This window comes from Scyliorhinus canicula, chromosome 2, assembly GCF_902713615.1.
Source record: "Scyliorhinus canicula chromosome 2, sScyCan1.1, whole genome shotgun sequence".
Classification (NCBI taxonomy): domain Eukaryota; kingdom Metazoa; phylum Chordata; class Chondrichthyes; order Carcharhiniformes; family Scyliorhinidae; genus Scyliorhinus; species Scyliorhinus canicula.
In genome coordinates this window covers 116,717,809-116,738,207 of record NC_052147.1, presented here as the reverse complement: position 1 = coordinate 116,738,207, position 20,399 = coordinate 116,717,809, and the positions used below count along the sequence as shown (strand labels likewise).

Here is a 20,399-nt window from a genome sequence, read left to right as displayed (position 1 = left end):
ATGGCAATAAAATCCAGTCTATGCAGCATTAATTTAAGAAAATGTAATGTGAGGGCGGCACGGTGGCGCAGTTGTTAACACCACTGTCTCACGGCGCCGAGGACCCAGGTTCAATCCTGGTCCCGATCATTGTCTGTGTGGAGTTTGCACATTCCCCCTGTCTATTTGGATCTCAACCCCACAACCCAAAGATATGCAGGGTAGGTGGCTTGGCCACGCTAAATTGCCTCTTAATTGGAAATGTTTTTTAAAAGCACGGTAGCCTTGTGGATAGCACAATTGCTTAACAGCTCCAGGGTCCCAGGTTCGATTCCGGCTTGGGTCACTGTCTGTGTGGAGTCTGCACATCCTCCCCGTGTGGGCGTGGGTTTCCTCCGGGTGCTCCGATTTCCTCCCACAGTCCAAAGATGTGCAGGTTAGGTGGATTGGCCATGATAAATTGCCCTTAGTGTCCAAAATTGCCCTTAGTGTTGGGTGGGGTTACTGGGTTATGGGGATAAGGTGGAGGTGTTGACCTTGGGTAGGGTGTTCTTTCCAAGAGCCGGTGCAGACTCGCTGGGCCGAACGGCCTCCTTCTGCACTGTAAATTCTATGATAATTATAAGATGGTAGTTAATCATGAGGAGGATCAACAGATTAATAATGCCAGAGTATTTTGGCAGCTTAAATTACAATGTAATTCGGAATAAAGTAAATGAGTTGGTGGCACAAATCATCGTAAATGACTATGATTTAGTGGCCATTACTGAAACATGGTTAAAGGATGGTCACGACTGGGAGTTAAATATCCGAGGGTATCAAACTATTCGGGAAGGACAGAGTGGATGGTAAGGGAGGTGGTGTTGCTCTGTTATTTAAGGATGACATCCGGGCAATAGTAAGGGATGACATCGGTGCTATGGAGGATAAGGTTGAATCCATTTGGGTGGAAATCAGGAATAGTAAGGCGAAAAAGTCACTAATAGGAGTAGTCTATCGGCCACCAAATAGTAACGAGATGGTGGGGCAGGCAATAAACAAAGAAATAACTGATGCATGTAGAAATGGTACAGCAGTTATCATGGGGGATTTTAATCTACATGTCGATTGGTTTAACCAGGTCGGTCAAGGCAACCGTGAGGAGGAGTTTATAGAATGTATCCGCGATAGTTTCCTAGAACAGTATGTAATGGAACCTACGAGGGAACAAGCGGTCCTAGATCTTGTCCTGTGTAATGAGACAGGATTGATTCATGATCTCATAGTTAGGGATCCTCTCGGAAGGAGCGATCACAATATGGTGGAATTTAAAATACAGATGGAGGGTGAGAAAGTAAAATCAAATACTAGTGTTTTGTGTTTAAACAAAGGAGATTACAAGGGGATGAGAGAAGAACTAGCTAAGGTAGACTGGGAGCTAAGACTTTATGGTGGAACAGTTGAGGAACAGTGGAGAACCTTCCAAGCGATTTTTTCACAGTGCTCAGCAAAGGTTTATACCAACAAAAAGGAAGGACGGAAGAAAGAGGGAAAATCGACCGTGGATATCTAAGGAAATAAGGGAGAGTATCAAATTGAAGGAAAAAGCATATAAAGTGGCAAAGATTGCTGGGAGATTAGAGGACTGGGAAATCTTTAGGGGGCAACAGAAAGCTACTAAAAAAGCTATAAAGAAGAGTAAGATAGAGTATGAGAGCAAACTTGCTCAGAATATAAAAACAGACAGTAAAAGTTTTTACAAATATATAAGACAAAAAAGAGTGGCTAAGGTAAATATCGGTCCTTTAGAGGATGAGAAGGGAGTTTTAATAATGGGAAATGAGGAAATGGCTGAGGAACTGAACAGGTTTTTTGGGTCGGTCTTCACAGTGGAAGACACAAATAACATGCCAGCGACTGATAGAAATGAGGCTATGACAGGTGAGGACCTTGAGAGGATTGTTATCACTAAGGAGGGAGTGATGGGAAAACTAATGGGGCTAAAGGTAGACAAGTCTCCTGGCCCTGATGGAATGCATCCCAGAGTGCTAAAAGAGATGGCTAGGGAAATTGGAGATGCACTAGCGATAATTTACCGAAATTCACTAGACTCTGGGGTGGTCCCGGTGGATTGGAAATTAGCAAACGTGACGCCACTGTTTAAAAAAGGAGGTAGGCAGAAAGCAGGAAATTATAGGCCAGTGAGTTTAACTTCGGTAATAGGGAAGATGCTGGAATCTATCATCAAGGAAGAAATTGCGAGGCATCTGGATAGAAATTGTCCCATTGGGCAGATGCAGCATGGGTTCGTAAAAGGCAGGTCATGCCTAACTAATTTAGTGGAATTTTTTGAGGACATTACCAGTGCAGTAGATAACGGGGAGCCGGTGGATGTGGTATATCTGGATTTCCAGAAAGCCTTTGACAAGGTGCCACACAAAAGGTTGCTGCATAAGATAAAGATGCATGGCATTAAGGGTAAAGTAGTAGCATGGATAGAGGATTGGTTAATTAATAGAAAGCAAAGAGTTGGGATAAATGGGTGTTTCTCTGGTTGGCAGTCAGTGGCTAGTGGTGTCACTCAGGGATCCGTGTTGGGCCCACAATTGTTCACAATTTACATTGATGATTTAGAGTTGGGGACCAAGGGCAATGTGTCCAAGTTTGCAGATGACACTAAGATGAGTGGTAAAGCGAAAAGTGCAGAGGATACGGGAAGTCTGCAGAGGGATTTGGATAGGTTAAGTGAATGGGCTCGGGTCTGGCAGATGGAATACAATGTTGACAAATGTGAGGTTATCCATTTTGGTAGGAATAACAGCAAACGGGATTATTATTTAAACGATAAAATATTAAAGCATGCCGCTGTTCAGAGAGACTTGGGTGTGCTAGTGCATGAGTCACAGAAGGTTGGTTTACAAGTGCAACAGGTGATTAAGAAGGCAAATGGAATTTTGTCCTTCATTGCTAGAGGGATGGAGTTTAAGACTAGGGAGGTTATGTTGCAATTGTATAAGGTGTTAGTGCGGCCACACCTGGAGTATTGTGTTCAGTTTTGGTCTCCTTACCTGAGAAAGGACGTACTGGCGCTGGAGGGTGTGCAGAGGAGATTCACTAGGTTAATCCCAGAGCTGAAGGGGTTGGATTACGAGGAGAGGTTGAGTAGACTGGGACAGTACTCGTTGGAATTTAGAAGGATGAGGGGGGATCTTATAGAAACATTTAAAATTATGAAGGGAATAGATAGGATAGATGCGGGCAGGTTGTTTCCACTGGCGGGTGACAGCAGAACTAGGGGGCATAGCCTCAAAATAAGGGGAAGTAGATTTAGAACTGAGTTTAGGAGGAACTTCTTCACCCAAAGGGTTGTGAATCTATGGAATTCCTTGCCCAGTGAAGCAGTTGAGGCTCCTTCATTACATGTTTTTAAGGTAAAGATAGATAGTTTTTTGAAGAATAAAGGGATTAAGGGTTATGGTGTTCGGGCCGGAAAGTGGAGCTGAGTCCACAAATGATCAGCCATGATCTAATTGAATGGCGGAGCAGGCTCGAGGGGCCAGATGGCCTACTCCTGCTCCTAGTTCTTATGTTCTTATGTAACAGAGTTGATTTCTTGGGTAGGAGAAAAGATAGCATTGGCACTCTATTTTAACTTCTTAGATTGCTAATAAGGTATTTCTGCCCTGACTGCAACAAATTGAACAAGTGTCAAATTTTTAAACTAAACAGACAACCTTCTTGTGCGGCATGGTGGCACAGTGGTTAGCACCTGGGACCCAGGTTCAATTCTGCCTTGGGTCACTATCTGTGTGAAGTTTGTACGTTCTCCCCATGTCGGCTTGCGTTTCTTTTGGGTGCTCCAGTTTTCTCCCACAGTCCAAAGATATGCAGGTTAGATGATTGACCATGCTAAATTGCCCCTTAGTATCCAGGGAGGTGAAGGTTAGGTTATGGGGGGGGGGGGGGGGGGGGAAAGAGAGAGTGGGTATGGGTTAAGTGTTCATTCAAAGGGTTGGTGCAGACTCAATGGGCCAAATGGCCTCCTCCTGCACTGTAGGGATTCTGTGAAAACTACAAAGGGAATTACAATATTCAAAGGATCAAGAACAACCTCAAAACCTGGAAACAAAAGAAATAGTTATGTTAACACACATCTTTATCATTGCATATGTTTAAAGCACAATGAAAGCCTACAATTCTGTGGCATGAATTCAGCAGTAGAAGGATCATTTCCCTGTTGCAATAGTGGGAGTTTATAAGAATAACTGAATGACTCACTTGAAATAATGTTTTTACTCGCCATAATGTTTTTACTAGCCAAAGTTGATGGTTATGTTAGTCACATTGAAAGTTATTTTACAAGCTTCATTTTTGAGCTTTTCCTTATCTTTATTCTACATTTGTTAACAACTAAACAGCTAAATGTCTGCATCTTCATCCCACTTTCAACTATCCTGGAGGCGGAGATATGGACATTGAGGAGATAGTGGCCAGTTCACCATGTGGAAGGTCTTTGGGTACACGATCATCATTCATCCAATGAATGTAATCAAGTTATACCAGATGTCATTAGCTTAGCAATGAGTGCATACTGATGGAATTAGTATGCTCCAGGCCTGTTGGTGGTCTTGTCCTGCCAAGAGATGCCAATGATACATCTGAGATAGTGAAGGTGGAAACTGTTCATGCCTAACATACATTATCCAGATAGCTCCATTGTGGAGATATGCTGAGGACACAGGCTTGGTTGATTCATAGTTTGGTGTTCTCAAGTCAGGTTGCTGTTGTTCCACACACACTTCCTCAGCTTGGCTACCTGATTTGAGGTGGGCAGTGGCTGACCAATTGGACACAATAGTCCCTCCTACAATGCAGACAGTCCATAGCAACCATTCCCTACATCAATCGAGCTGGGCTTATCACTCATAATTGCTGTCTTGTCTCCCATGTTGTGTTAATGCTTTGCACTGAAACTGGAGTATTTTCTCCAGGGTACAAGCCAGGAGACCCTAGGCTGAGATGTCAGGGTCTGCCTCACGACCTCCGAGGTTAAATCTAACAGAATGCAAAGCATTACGTTTGGCACCAGCTTGGTTTCCAGAAAGATAATTGGGCATCAGTCTGCCTTTAAGCTCCACATTTCGAGGTGTTCCAGTTTTTGTGTGTGATGAAACCATCAATTCACGCGACATGTGGTTAGAAGTGAACAGTGGTTTTAATCATCTTACAACAGAACCTGCCTGTGACGAGATGAACTCCAGATGAACTGGCAGGCAGGCTCTCAGCATCAACCTTTATACTTCCGGTTAGGGGGAGGAACCATGGGTGGAGCCATGGGCGGAGCCCAGTACAAGCTCCTCATCTCCCCCTATGGGTAGAACCGCGCAACTACACGTGATCCAATACAATATACAGGCTCAACATATGTTGTACAATACAGTGTGGATTATTAGTATTTATAATTCACCACAGTGTGTCATCAAAAGGAGCCATAGCTGATGACTTGCCGGTGGAGAGACTGCGCACCGACAGGAACTTACACATATGGCTCCCTTTTTTGTCATGCTGCTAGCCTGTGATCGAGGCTGAAAGTGAGAAGCAAACTCCCACACAAAAGAGGAAATGATGTTTAACTCTCTTCACCCAGCACTAGACGCATCTTGAGCAGACAAATGTGACTTAAGGGCATAATGTTTAAAAATGAAACGCAGAAAAATGATCCTTTGTTCTTCCACTCACAGAAGCTGCTGTGAAAATCATGTGCTATAAAATGCATTGTGTATATGTACTCTTCTGACCCCGTGATGGAAGTAGTGGTGTGTGCAATCCTCCATTCATCAACATGAGCAAAGATTTTGTCAGCATTGATAATGGTGAAACCACTTGACAGGATGTAATGTCAAGGCTTTTTGGTACAAAGGGTAACAGCAGTTTGCAATTATCTGTTAATAGCATGTCAGATTGTAGAAGACGTTAAGCTGAAGAATTTAGCTACAATGCATAAAAAGGAAAATAAGCAGCAAAAGGCGTATTTGCTAATGAAGAAATCTTCAGTGAAATGCACAAACAAAAATAAATTTAGAAGCAGCTGGAGTGAAAGCACATCTGGTGAGATATGATCCTTCCTTATTGACCTGCTCTAGATTAAGCAAATCAGAGAAAAGCAGTGTCAGGAAGAAACAGTTCAACAATGTTGGATCACATCCAAAGTATTCCTCTTTAAAGGTTTCACAGATCTGATTCTACTCCTTCATTGGCTAACTACTTTGATCATGTTTTCAATATGTAATACTTTATCTTTGTTGCCATTAAGTACCATTTGCAATTCATCTACCAAGTTCAACAACAAAGCTAAATGCTTGCTAAAAAAACAGTATGACAGCATCTTCCTATCTTGCAGTTATCAGCAAATTTAACAAGCGTAAAATGGGTTTCTGGATCCTTATAATAGATAGGAAGTACAGATGTATACCATCATGCATCTTCATCAGTCTGATACCATGGCATCCTATTTTTATAATCCAATTTCTTTTCAATTTTACATTCCCATAAAATTAAAGAATGATACCATGCAGAAAGACACTGTTCAGCCATTCTGCCTGTGTCAACGCTTCTGAAAGAGATTTTGAATTAGTCCACCTTTCCCCAGAGTTTCCACTTCAAATATTTATCCGTTGAACGTGTTTAATGGTACATTTATCAAGGAAAACTATCACCATCCATGACAGCAACATAGGCCTGTGGTTTAAGGAAGGTGCATAGCAAGGAGGCCCAGAATGTAGGAGGCACCACCTGCATAACAAGGTTTACAGAGGTTCAGCTTCCCTGGTCTTGCAGAAGAACGGCACCTCAACAGGCTGAGGTTGTCATTTTGAGTGCTGAAGGACGTCTGCAGCCTCTGAGAAGAAGACCCGCTACCCAGCAGTCAGGCATTACCAATGGCTACAAAAGTCACAATGGCTCTCAATGTTTTGCTTCTGTTCCTTTCGGGGTGCTGCCAGAAACACAAATGTCACACAGTTTGCTGTAGATAAATGCATCAGGTACGTGACAAGCAGACTGTTTGGCAGGGCTGATTGGTGTAAACTTCCCCTGCGACGACACTAGCCAGAACACGCAGGCATTCTGATTTGCTACTCTGGCTTTGATTTGCACAGAGGTGCACACAAGTGGCAAACCGAATGTCACCACAGCAACCAGGAGTTTTTATAAACCACAAGAGATATTCCTTTATCAGTGTTCATCCACAAGACCATAAGAAATAGGAACAGGTGCCGGTTGTTTGGCCCCTCGAGCCTGCTTTGCCATTCAATAGGATCATGGCTGATCTGACATTCTTCATTTCCCCTATTCTGCCCTTTCCCCATAACCCTTGATTCCCTTACTGATCAAGAATCTATCTCAGCCTTCACAAGGACTCCATGCTTCCACAGCTCTCTGTGGCAAGGAATACCAGACTCACAACAGCTCTGACAGAAGAAATTCCTCCTCATCTCAGTCTTCAATGGGCACCCTTTTATTCTGAGACGATGCCCTCTGGTCCTAGACTCTCCCATGAGGGGAACATCCTCTCAGCATTTACCCTGTCAAGCCTCTTAATAATCTTATCTGTTTCAATGAGATCACCTCTCATTCTTCTAAATTCCAATGAGTAGAGTCCCAACCTGTTTAACCTTTGCTTGGTTATACAGGTGTGCATTTTACTGACAAGCGTGTTGCTGCTGGGTTTATTCCTCTCCATTTTTCAAAAAGGGTGTAAAGTCTTCTGTCACAACCCCATATCCATGGATGATTGGAAAATTGTAGCCAAACCCTCTTCAATTTTTATCCTCACTTCCCTTCACAATCTAGGATGTGCCTCCTCTAGATCAGGTGGCTTTTCTACTTCAATCGCTGCCAAACTTGATCGTACCACCTCTATACATTTCTTATTCTATCTACTATCTTTCCACAAGGTCTCACATAGCAGATTCATGTGTAAAGTTAAACCGCATGGGATTACGGGTAATATCTTGAGATGGATAGAAAGCTGGTTAGCACAGGCATTGTCAAACTCGGGGACGTGACCCGTGGGTGGGTGTCGGGAGGGTCGCGGAGCCATCTGTCGCGACGCTCCTGATCGCGCAAATCTGCACACAACAGCCGCAGCAGCCGGCTGATAATAATGCCAGCTGCAAGCGGCCGTTTTTTTTTTTATAAACGGTCGCAGCTTTTTGTTTTATAAGTTCGGGGGGGATTTATTCATTTTATTCATTTATTTTATTCATTTAATTTTTATTTTATTCATTTATTTTATTCATTTTTATTTTAATTTTTCTTACAAGTTAGAGGGTTTTATTTCATAAAATCTTACAGGGAAAAAATGCAGAACTTTGGACAGATGGAGACTCCATACTTTACGACACCGGAAGGCTTCACCTTCATCCAACAGGTTCCATTGGAGGAGTGTGTACGAGGGCCAAAGGGACCCAAAACCATTTCCTCCATTTATGTCAACAGCAAACAAGGTAAGAGAAAATGGGTCGCGCAGGTCGGCCGGCGTGGGTCGCGAAGGTCGGTTGGGTAGGTCCCGAAGGTTAGCCGGTTGGTAAAAATGGGTCCCCGGAAAAACAGTTTGAAGAACACTGGGTTAGCAGACAGGAAGCAAAAAGTTGGAATAAATGGGTCTTTTTCTGATTGGCAGGCAGTAACTAGTGTGCTACCGCAGGGATTGTGCTAGGATCCCAACTGTTCACATTATATATTCATGATTTGGACGAGGGAACTAAATGTATTATCTCCAAATTTGCAGATGATACAAAGTTGGGTAGGAGGGCGAGATTCTTCAGCAGGATTTGGACAGACTGAGTGAGTGGCCACATGCATGGCAGTATAATGCGGATAAATGTGAAGTTATCTGCTTCGATAGCAAAAATAGGAAGGCAGATTATTATTTGAATGGGTGTAAATTTAGAGAGGTGGATAGTCAGTGAGACCTTGGTGTCCTTGTGCATCAGTCGCTGAAAGTAAGCCGATAGGTACAACAGGCAGTAAAGAAGGCGAATGGAATGTTGCCCTAGCAAGAGGATTTTAGTATCGGAATAGAGATGTTTTACTGCAATTGTATAGGACATTGGTGAGGCCACACCTGAAGCACTATGTGCAGTTTTAGCGTCCTTATCTAAGGAAGGATGTTCTTGCTGAGAAGGGAGTGCAGCGAAGGTTGGAGGAGAAGTTTCCCCCGGGAGTGGTATGTCTGCTGGTTACCAAACCCAGCAGAAGGTAAAAAACCTGCCCAGGGCGTTAGAAGGGACCTGTGGCGCAGCAGCCAGTGGACAAATGGCGGGGGAGGGGGGGGGGGGGGGGGGGGGGGAGGACTAGTGCAAGTAGCAAAGCCCCAGATGGAACAGTTGATGGTCTTCTTCAAGTAACAGTTCCACCAGCAGAGGAAGGAGATGCAGGAGGACCACAGCGATCGGGTGGTAGCATTGGAGGCGGAGGTGGGGCTCTTAGGAGTCCTTTGCAAGACGTGAGGGCAAAGGTGGAGGAGCAGGAAAATAGATCGAGATTCTGCGGATAGTTGGCGTGCCTGAGGGAGTGGAAGGTACGAGTGCCACAAGGGACACTTCCAGAATGCTGGCGGGACTGGTGGTGGAGGGGGTGCTGGACAAGGCCCAAGGTGGGCAGAGCGCACAGGTCTCTGAGGCAGAAGCCTAGAACACAGGAGCAGCTGCGGGCGATGATCGTGAGGCTCCACAAGTTTATGGAGAAACAGAAGATCTTGCAGTGGGCTAGGGAGAAGCGTAACTGGGAACGGGAGGGGAACGAGGTCTGAATATACCAGGACATTGGAGCTGAGGTGGCAAAACAGCGTGCAGGTTGAACAGGCCCAAGGCGGTGCTGCATCGACGGCAGATCAGGCTTGGGGTGCTCTACCCGCTGAAACTATGGGTGACTTATGAAGGCCGGGAATACTATTCTGAGACCCCAGAAGTGGCCAAAGATTTTATCAAGAGGCATAAACTGGGGAGAACTGAACAATTTTGGGAGTCAGAGGTGTGGCACTTTGAAATAATTGAGAATAGGGGTAGAGTGGGGGTGGGTTGAAGGAAGAGGTTATATTCTGGGTTTTTTCTTTTTTTTTTTAAAACTGTCGGGTCGACAAAGGTGAGCAGGGGTGATAAGTTTGTAAGGGGTCAGCTGTCCCCATCCCCTTCCTGCTGCCTGGGCTGTGTTTTATCTTTTTGTTTATCTTTGGGGGAGGTGGCCTGTGGTTCGAGAGGAGTCTTTGTTTGTGTGGGGGAGGGGGAGATCACCGGGGAGCCTTCTTCACAGAACAGAGATGTGAGGATGGGGAAGGGGTGGGGGGTCAGCCAGAAGAGCCTTTGGGCAGGAGCTGCCACGCTGGCAGGTAATGCTGGTGAACAGAAGTGAGGTGGGGGAGAAGGCCGAGAGTGTGACTGTAGGGAGCAGGTGTGAGATGCAATGGAGTGAGATTGGAGAAGAAACATGGTCAGGGATGGAGAAACCGGCCATCTTGGAAGGGCCAGGTACAGGATGAAATTAACAGGTGTAGAACTGAAAGGTGAGGATGGTGGATGGTAGAGGAGAATGGAGGCATAAGCCCCCGGTAAGGCTGATAACATGGCACGTGCAAGGGTTCAATGGACCGGTGAAGATTCCTCAGGCTTTGCGTACCTAAGGAGTTTAAAAGCAGAGGTGGTCTTCCGGTAGGAGGACTAGGTTAGGTTGAGGAAGCGATGGGTGGGTCAGGTTTTCCACTCGGAATTTGATTCAAAGTCGCGGGAATGGCAATTCTGATGAGTAAGAAAACGGGGTTTGTGAGCGTGAAGGAAGTGAGGGGCTCGGGTGTGAGATATGTGCTGGTGAATGCGGTATTGGAGGAAATGCCGGTGGTACTAGTGAATGTATATGCACCGAATTGGGACGATGTAGATTTTATGAGGGGGTTGCTGGCAGCGATCCCGGACTTGGCCATGCACCAGTTCATTATGGGAGGAGATTATAATTGTGTCCTAAAGTTGAGGTTGGATAGGTCGAGTCCCAGGTCAATTGGTAGAATCCGAATAGCAAAGGAGCTGGGCAGATTAATGGAAAAGATGGGTATGGTGGACATTTGGTGCTTCAAGAACCCAGGGGGAAGGTGGTGTTGCTTTTTCGCACATATGTACAGGATGTACTCAAGAGCCGGGAGGTTTTGGTTGGCGTGGAGAGGATAGAATATGTGGGGATTGTTATCTTGGACCATGCGCTCCATCGGTTGTTGGCAGACAGAGGGTTTTATGATAAAGTGCGGGCTGTGATTATAGATTATGTAGAATTAACCAAAACGGGGAGGTGTCGGTGGCCACAGTTTGGGAAGCACTAAAAGTGGTACCCTAGGGGAGATAATCTCGTTCAAGGCTTATGCTGATAGGGAAAGGAGGAAAGAATATGAAGGGCCTATGAAAGAGATAGTGGAGGTAGATAGGGAGTACTCGAGTACGTCTACCATGGAGGGATTGGCAAGGAGGAAAAAATTACAGGGCAATTTGATGGTTGACAATGGGGAGGGTGGTAGGGCAGCTGCATAGGGCAAGAGGGGTGCAGTAGAAATTTGGGAAAAGGCGAGTCGAATGTTCGCGCATCAGCTTCGGTGGCAGACCACATCGAGGGAAATATTGAAGAAAGGGACTATGGTGCCGGAGCTGGGGAAGGTAAACAAGGTGTTTAGGGAGCACTAGAGGTAGATAAACTGCAGTTTCCACAGTTGGAGGAAGAGATGAGGCAGGTGCTAGAGGAGCCCCAGGGGCTGAGGGAGGTTTTGGACAGTAAAGGGGTATGAAGTTGGGAAAGGCCCCGGGGCCCGATGGTTACCTCCTGCCGGAATTCTATGAGGAGTGTGTGACGGACCTGGCACCGCATCTCCTGGGGGCGTTTAATAAAGCATTGGAGAAGGGGGAGATGCCGGAGACAACGTCGCAGGCAACGATCACATTAATACCAAAAAAGGGAAAGACCCACTGGAATGTGGGTTGTATCGGCCCATATCGTTGTTAAATACGGATGTGAAAGTGCTGGCTAAGTTGGTGGCAGGAAGGATGAAAGGTTGTACCCCAGGGGTGGTTGCAGAGGATCAAACAGGCTTCACAAAGGGAAAGCAGCTTTCTAGTAATATAAGGAGGCTTTTAAACGTGATCATGACCCCGTCAAGAGCCAAGGTACCGGAGGTAGTGGTGTCCATGGACACAGAGAAGGCATTCGACCGGGTGGAGTTCCTGTTTGAGATCCTGGGAAGGTTTGGGTTGAGGTTTGTGGCATTGGTGCGCCTGTTATATGTGGCACCGAAGGCAAATGTGCGGACCAACAACATGGGCTCACGGAACTTTGAATTGCACAGGGGGCAAGGCAGGGGTTCCCACTGTCGCCGCTGTTGTTTGCGCTGGCTATAGAGCCTCTGGCAATGGCTCTTCGGGGGTCAGCAGAGTGGCAAGGGATTATGAGGTGACGAAGGAAGCATCGAGTGTCAGTTTATGTAGATGATCTACTATTGTATGTTTCTGATCCGCTGGAGAGCATGAGAGGATCACGGGCCTGTTTGGAGCGTTCTCGGGATAGAAGTTAAATGCAGGGAAAAGCGAAGTGTTCCCTGTGAATGAGTTGGGTCAGCGAGCCAATCTAGGTGGATGCCATTTAAGGTGACCAGAGACAGGTTTAGATATCTGGGGATTCAGGTGATGAGGAAATGGATAATGCTACACAAATGGAATTTTACAAAACTGGTGGAGGAGCCTCGGGAGGATCTGAAGAGGTGGGACACGCTGCACTTGACTTTGGCAGGGAGGGTCCAAGTGGTGAAGATGAGTGAAGATGAACATTCTGACGAGGTTCCTGTTCATATTCCAGGCACTCCCGATCTTTGTAATGAAGGCCTTGTTTCGTAAACTGGGTATGATTATCTCAGACTTCGTAATGGCAGGGAAGGTGCCAAGGGTTACGAGGATCCTGTTACAGAGACAGAAGCAGAAGGGAGGGTTGGCATTGCCGAACCTGCTACATTATTATTGGGCGGCGAATGTGGAGAAGGTGAGGCCGTGGTGGGAAGGAGAGATGGTACAATGGCTTAGGATAGAGGAAGAATACTGCCGGTGGTCCAATTTGAGGGCTTAGTTGACGGCACATTACCAATGGTGCCAACGAAACACTCAGAGAACCCTGTGTTGCAGTCCACGATGAAGGTCTGAAACCAGCTGAGGAGGCACTTTCGAATAGAGGGGATGTTGGTGTTAACGCCAATGTGCGAAAACCACGGTTTTGAGCCAGAAGGGGATAGATGGTGTATAGGAAGTGGAGGAAAATGGGGCTGGTTAAGGTGAGGGATTTGTACCTGGACGAAGGATTTGCCAGTATAGAGGAACTGAAGGAGAGGATAGAGATCCCTAGAGGAAGTGGGCTTAGATACCTGCAGGTAAAGGACTTTGCGCGGAAGGTTAGGAAAGTTTTCAGAGGTACAACCTATTGGAGCGACTGCCGCTTCCGGATGTGGAAAGGGAGGGCAGGATCAGAGACATATACAGATCGCTGGGAAAGCAGGGAGGCGAGCAGGTGATGAAGATTAAAGAGAAGTGTGGGCAGGGGCCAGTGAATCATGCTCACATGTTCTGGGGCTGCGAAAAGTTGGAAAGAATTTGGGCGGAAGTGTTCATGGCACTAACAAGGATAATGGGGGAGGAGGTTGAGCTGGACCCTTTGGTGGCGATATTTGGGATATCAGAGAAGCCGGAGCTGATGGAGGCCAGGAAGGCCGATGTGGTGGCATTACCCTTTCTGATTGCACGGCTAAGAATTCTGCTGAAGTGGCGATCAGCAATGCCACCAGGGATGTCAGCTCAGCTGGGGGACTTATATGAATTTCTTCGGCTGGAAAAGATCAAGTACGAATTAAGGGGTTCAGCGGAGGGCTTCAAGGCAAGGTGGGGGTTGTTCATGTTTGAGGAACTATTCAGCACGGAGCTGGAGTGAAAAAGGAAAACATTTGTACAAACTCTACAGATGCATGTTGGGGACTTTGTTCCCCTAATTGTTTATGTTTTGTAAACCTTTTGTACAAGTTTGGAATAAATTACTTTTAAAAAAAGACATTTCAAAAGCTACTACTTTATCGGTATAGAATCAGCTCCTACACAGGACACAAGTTGAAGAAGCTTTTAAAAAAAGATCTGGGAAGGCTAGTGGCCAAGAACAACTGCAAGAGTGAAGCCACACTTAGTATAGAGCCCTGGGACTGGATTCTCCAAAAATGGAGCTATGCCCCCATGCCAGCGTTTCACTCTTGATTTTCCTTAAGAAAGTCCGGAGTGATTCTCCTACCTGCAGGGAGCTGGCAGCGCCCCGGAGTGCTTCTCGCAGCTCTGGCTGCGGATACTGGCTCCGCTCGTCCAGTCGGGGGTCCCCGCATGCGCACGACGGCAGCCTGCAACGGCCGGGCCGTGCACGATGGCAGACTTGGACCGCAGACTGTCATCCAAAGAGTAGCCCCCCCCACCCCCCCCCCCCCCACCCCCCGCTCAGTGGTCACGCACACCCGCGGATCCGTGCTGCCCCAGGCCGTCCAAGAGGTCTCCCTCCCGGTGATCGATCCCCCGCCTTCCCCCACACCAGGGCGGCCGCGGACCGATTCCGTAGCTGCCACCCGAGATTCCCAACGGCAGATACGTGGTGAGAACCATGCTGTCGGGAACCCGACCAGTTTTGTGTGGAGAATTGTGGGGGTGGGGCCTCTGTCAATGGCCCCCTCGCCCCGTCTCGTAGATCGCGTGCGAGCGCTTCTCGAAGCGCTTCGGCGGCGCCGGTCCTGATTTCCTTGTAAACGGCCATTCTCCACCTCTGCCCCGAACACAATTTTGGTGCGGGGCTGCAGAGAATCCAGCCCCCGATCTCGGACATGCTGTGACAACCCAATATTATTACAATTGCGCAACTCTGCTGTCAGACGTTTCCCTGCCTGGTCAATCCTGTGTGACTACAAAGCTGCAAAACTGATATTTTTTGTTAAGAACTCCCATCTGATGCAGGAGGTGGCAGGGCAATCTATATCCAACAAGCTGGTCTAAAATCTCTGCTCACATTTTAACACCTGTGAGAAATTTCACCACAACAGCGCCGAGGCAATGCACAACATTCTAATACAATAAACAACATTCTAAATCAAACAGCCCATAACATTCCAAAAAGGAAGCCAATTCACACTGGGCAAAATTCTCTGCCTTGCGTCACCACAAACGTGAACCGCGATTGGGCGGAGAATCAGATGACCACACCAAGCGCCGATTCGGGCGCCATACTCCGGTCCATCGATGATGATGATAACAAAGTTTGTGCCATGCACCGGTGGGCGGCATGCAGAACCACATTTGTATGCATTTAAATGTGATTATCAGATTGTACACAGTATGCTCCGCCCTTCCACGATGCTCTGCTCCTCCTAGGCGGGCATCCGGAGGCCGTAATTTACTAAAAGTATTTACAAGCGCGGACGGATGCCATGGCTGCGGAGGGGAGTGGGAAGCTAAAAAGAAACACTGATAACATTGAAAACTTTCGGGCTTGCTGGGGGAATTGCTACCAGGGGCAGTAGCGGGTAGTGACTTGATGCCAAGTGCGTGGACTTGGGGTGTCCCCCCTCTGGATCGGGTGGCCTGGCTCAGGCCATCATTGCTGCAGTCTGTCTTTTAAGCTACTTACAGGCTTCTGGCTGTTCACACTGCTTAGTGTTGCCTGTGTCCTTTAAATGCTCAGAAGGCCTCTGGTCGTCTGAGAGGCCACCCAGGTCGCTCCTCTGGAAACTCTCATTCCCCAGCTGTATCATCAAGGGCCAAGCTCAATCAGGAGCCCACCAGGTGTTGGCACTCCTCAGAAGCGCTGCCCCATTGCAGAGGAAGTGAGGATCAGCAGAGCTCACCCCAACCAGAGGACACCTGTACCGCAGCCTCAGGGGCAGGTCTTCTCTGAGCCATCTTGGTGGCTGCAGTGACTGTGTGGGGTAAGTGGAGCGCTTAAAATCAGCTCCAGTTGCCAGGCTCTTTGGCGCTAACTCCGCCCCATGTGGTTACAACGCCTGCTAGGCCAGGAATTGCTCGGAATTTGCACCAGCAGAGTGCTGGCCCATTAGCAGTCCTGAATTGCTCCACAAATAGCACTCTAAATAATGAGTTCTTCCTTAGACCACACCCAATCCCTACACCAGGTTTTGTTGAAATCTGTCCATTTGTTTTTGAAATATATTGTTTACAGAGAAACAAACAAGAGGTCAAAACATGAGCACCGCCCACCTTCAGTGGCGGAGGTAATCAGGATCTCCCAACAGATCCTACCATAAAGTAAGATTTCATCCATATTTTTCTGTCGTTTTCAAACAAGAACATTATCTGTCACACCAATGTTTTGATCTGTTGTTACTCAGAAATCTACGCATTGTGTTTCCAGTAATGGATAGATTTCAAATTTCAAACCTGCCATCCCCATTAACAAGCCTCAACTTTCTATGATCCAGGAGCTGTAAATTTTCAATAATCGTGCTTTTAAAGTAGCACAAATGTAGGATTAACTTTTACCTAAGTTCAATAATTTGCTTGCTGAACTAAAGAGTTTAATAATAGTGTCACATTTCAGATTAATAAGATAGTAAACTCAATGCAAATTGTATACTTTTAGTCTCCACCATTGGATTGTGGGTCTGTCTCTCCAGACTCCCTGTTCCCTCATTCTGAACTGATCGGAATACAGCAATCCCCTGAACACTCCTGTTCATGCTCTTCATGCTTCAATCCAAGGCTAAGGAGATGCGAGGCACCAAAACCATGATGGTAGCTGTCTGGTTCCTAGCGATGACAACATTGAGGGGCCGACTGTAATAGTCACAGATAATTCACTCCATGGTTGACTGCAATTTAAATGTTGTGAACAACAGCAGTCCCGCATTGGGTAAAGGTGGAATTGTCCATGCTGCCAGTGTGCAGAAACTCAATGACAGGCTGCCCAGTGCACTTAAAAAATATGGTGTCCACCATCACAGCTTCCAAAGTCAGATCGGCCTTCCTAAAAGTCAACCCGCGGAAGGCGACGGGCCAGGACGGGATCCCTGGTCGTGCACTCAGGGCCTGCGCAGACCAGCTGGCAGAGGTATTCACAGACATCTTTAACCTATCCCTACTCCACTCCGAGGTCCCCACCTGCTTCAAGAAGACCACCATCATACCGGTACCAAAGAAGAACAAGGCAATGTGCCTCAATGACTACCGCCCGGTGGCCCTGACGTCAGTTGTAATGAAGTGCTTCGAGAGGCTGATCATGAAGCGCATCACCTCCATACTCCCGGAACGCCGTGACCCACTTCAATTCGCATACCATCGCAACCGGTCCACATCAGACACCATTTCCCTGGCCCTACATTCATCCCTAGAGCATCTCGAAAACAAGGACTCCTACATCAGACTCCTATTTATTGACCACAGGTCCGCCTTCAACACCATAATCCCAGCCAAGCTCATATCAAAGCTCCAAAACATAGGACTTGGCTCTCCACTCTGCAACTGGATCCTCGATTTTCTGACCAACAGACCACAATTAGTAAGAATGAACACCAATACCTCCTCCACAATAGTCCTCAATACCGGTGCCCCGCAAGGCTGCATACGTAGCCCCCTACTCTACTCCCTGTACACACATGACTGCATGGCAAAACTTGGTTCCAACTCCATCTACAAGTTTGCTGACAATACGACCATAGTGGGCCGGATCTCGAATAACGACGAGTCAGAATACAGGAGGGAGATAGAGAACCTAGTGGAGTGGTGTAACGACAACAATCTCTCCCTCAATGCCAGCAAAACTAAAAAGCTGGTCATCGACTTCAGGAAGCAAAGTACTGTACACGCCCCTGTCAGCATCAACGGGGCCGAGGTGGAGATGGTTAGCAGTTTCAAATTCCTAGGGATGCACATCACCAAAAATCTGTCCTGGTCCACTCATGTCGACGCTATCACCAAGAAAGCACAACAGCGCCTATACTTCCTCAGGAAACTAAGGAAATTCGGCATGTCCACATTAACCTTTACCAACTTTTACAGATGCACTATAGAAAGCATCCTATCGGCAGCATCACAGCCTGGTATGGCAACTGCTCGGCCCAGGACCGCAAGGAACTTCAGAGAGTCGTGAATACCGCCCAGTCCATCACACAAACCTGCCTCCCATCCATGGACTCCATCTACACCTCCCGCTGCCTGGGGAAAGCGGGCAGCATAATTCAAGGATCCCTCCCACCCGGCTTACTCGCTTTTCCAACTTCTTCCATCGGGTAGGAGATACAGAAGTCCGAGAACACGGACGAACAGACTCAAAAACAGCTTTTCCCCACTGTCACCAGACTCCTAAATGACCCTCTTATGGACTGACAAATCCAATCCAATCAAATCAGGCCTGGAATGTTGACTGTTCCCTCAAAGTCTTCACTTGTGTCCTTAAGATCCTTTTTTATGTCGACTATACCAAGAATAAGATGCAAGCTCTTCCTTAAGGAAGTTATTCTCCAAGGAAGCTGCTTGAGAAGTCTCCCTCACACCCCCCAGTCCCCCAGGCAAACCATTCTGGCCTACCCTCCACAATATGCGTAGAGTCTCGGAGCAGCTGCTTGCTGAAGTGAGCTAGAGTACTACAGTGTCATTTTGGGTAATGCCTTTTGCCAGCTCCTAAACATGTGAATGCTTTCCATGTTCTGAACGTAAAGGTAACAAGGGAGACAAGAATTAGCATTTAGTCTGAAGAATAAGCAGGGAGATGAGTGTTTGCTGAAAGTACCTGTACCTCGGTGTGCAAAGTGCATGGGTGGAGATTTCAATGCAAAACAACAAAGAAATAAGAACATAAGAACTAGGAGCAGGAGTAGGCCATCTGGCCCCTCGAGCCTGCTCCATCATTCAATGAGATCATGGCTGATCTTTTGTGGACTCAGCTTCACTTTCCGGCCCGAACACCATAACCCATAATCCCTTTATTCTTCAAAAAACTATCTATCTTTACCTTAAAAACATTTAATGAAGGCGCCTCAACTGATTCAATGGGCAAGGAATTCCATAGATTCACAACCCTTTGGGTGAAGAAGTTCCTCCTAAACTCAGTCCTAAATCTACTTCCCCTTATTTTGAGGCTATGCCCCCGAGTTCTGCTGTCACCCGCCAGTGGAAACAACCTGCCCGCATCTATCCTATCTATTCCCTTCATAATTTTATATGTGTCTATAAGATCCCCCCGCATCCTTCTAAATTCCAACGAGTACAGTCCCAGTCTACTCAACCTCTCCTCGTAATCCAACCCCTTCAGCTCTGGGATTAACCTAGTGAATCTCCTCTGCACACCCTCCAGTGCCAGTATGTCCTTTCTCAAATAAGGAGACCAAAACTGAACACAATACTCCAGGTGTGGCCTCACTAACACCTTATACAATTGCAGCATAACCTCCCTCATCTTAAACTCCATCCCTCTAGCAATGAAGGACAAAATTCAATTTGCCTTCTTAATCACCTGTTGCACCTGTAAACCAACTTTCTGTGACTCATGCACTAGCACACCCAGGTCTCTCTGCACAGCAGCATGCTTTAATATTTTATCATTAAAATAATAATCCCGTTTGCTGTTATTCCTACCAAAATGGATAACCTCACATTTGTCAACATTGTATTCCATCTGCCAGACCCTAGCCCATTCACTTAACCTATCCAAATCCTTCTGCAGACTTCTAGTATCCTCTGAACTTTTGCTTTACCACTCATCTTAGTGCCATCTGCAAACTTGGACACATTGCCCTTGGTCCCCAACTCCAAATCATCTATATAAATGCGAACAATTGTGGGCCCCAACACGGATGCCTGAGGGACTCCACTAGCTACTGAATGCCACCCAGAGAAACACCGACCTGGTTAAACCAATTGACATGTAGATTAAAATCCCCCATGATAACTGCTGTACCATTTCTACATGCATCAGTTATTTCTTTGTTTATTGCCTGCCCCACCCTAACGTTACGGGATGGATCCTCCAGCTTCACCATACTTTTGTCATGACCCATTCTCATGATCTACATTTTTCTGTTGACAGAGTCAATGTTCTCCCTATTCCTCTCATTGTTCGCCAGTTTTATGTGAAATAGTGTTTGAAGGTGGCTTAATGAGATGCTTTGAGAACGTGCGTGCCAAGGTCAAATAGTGGTGCCGACAAATGTGTTGGTGACAAGAAGTGTGAGGAGATGAAGGCAGCAGTAATGAGGAGCGTGGCGTTGCAGAGTATTGCATTGGGACCAGAATGAGATGTGGTGATTGTTATTAGAAGAAAAGGAGTGCTGATAATCAAAGAAAAGGTGGTAAAAATGAGTATGCTGCCGAAGCTCCTGTTTATTCTTCAGGCAC

At 46.7% G+C, this 20,399-nt stretch overlaps 1 protein-coding gene across 4 annotated transcripts in view; it reads right to left on the bottom strand.

Annotated features, from left to right (window-relative positions):
• fsip1 (fibrous sheath interacting protein 1) overlaps positions 1–20,399 on the bottom strand; it is a 612,301-nt gene that overhangs the window by 535,237 nt on the left and 56,665 nt on the right. The gene's annotated exons all lie outside the window — the stretch shown is intronic.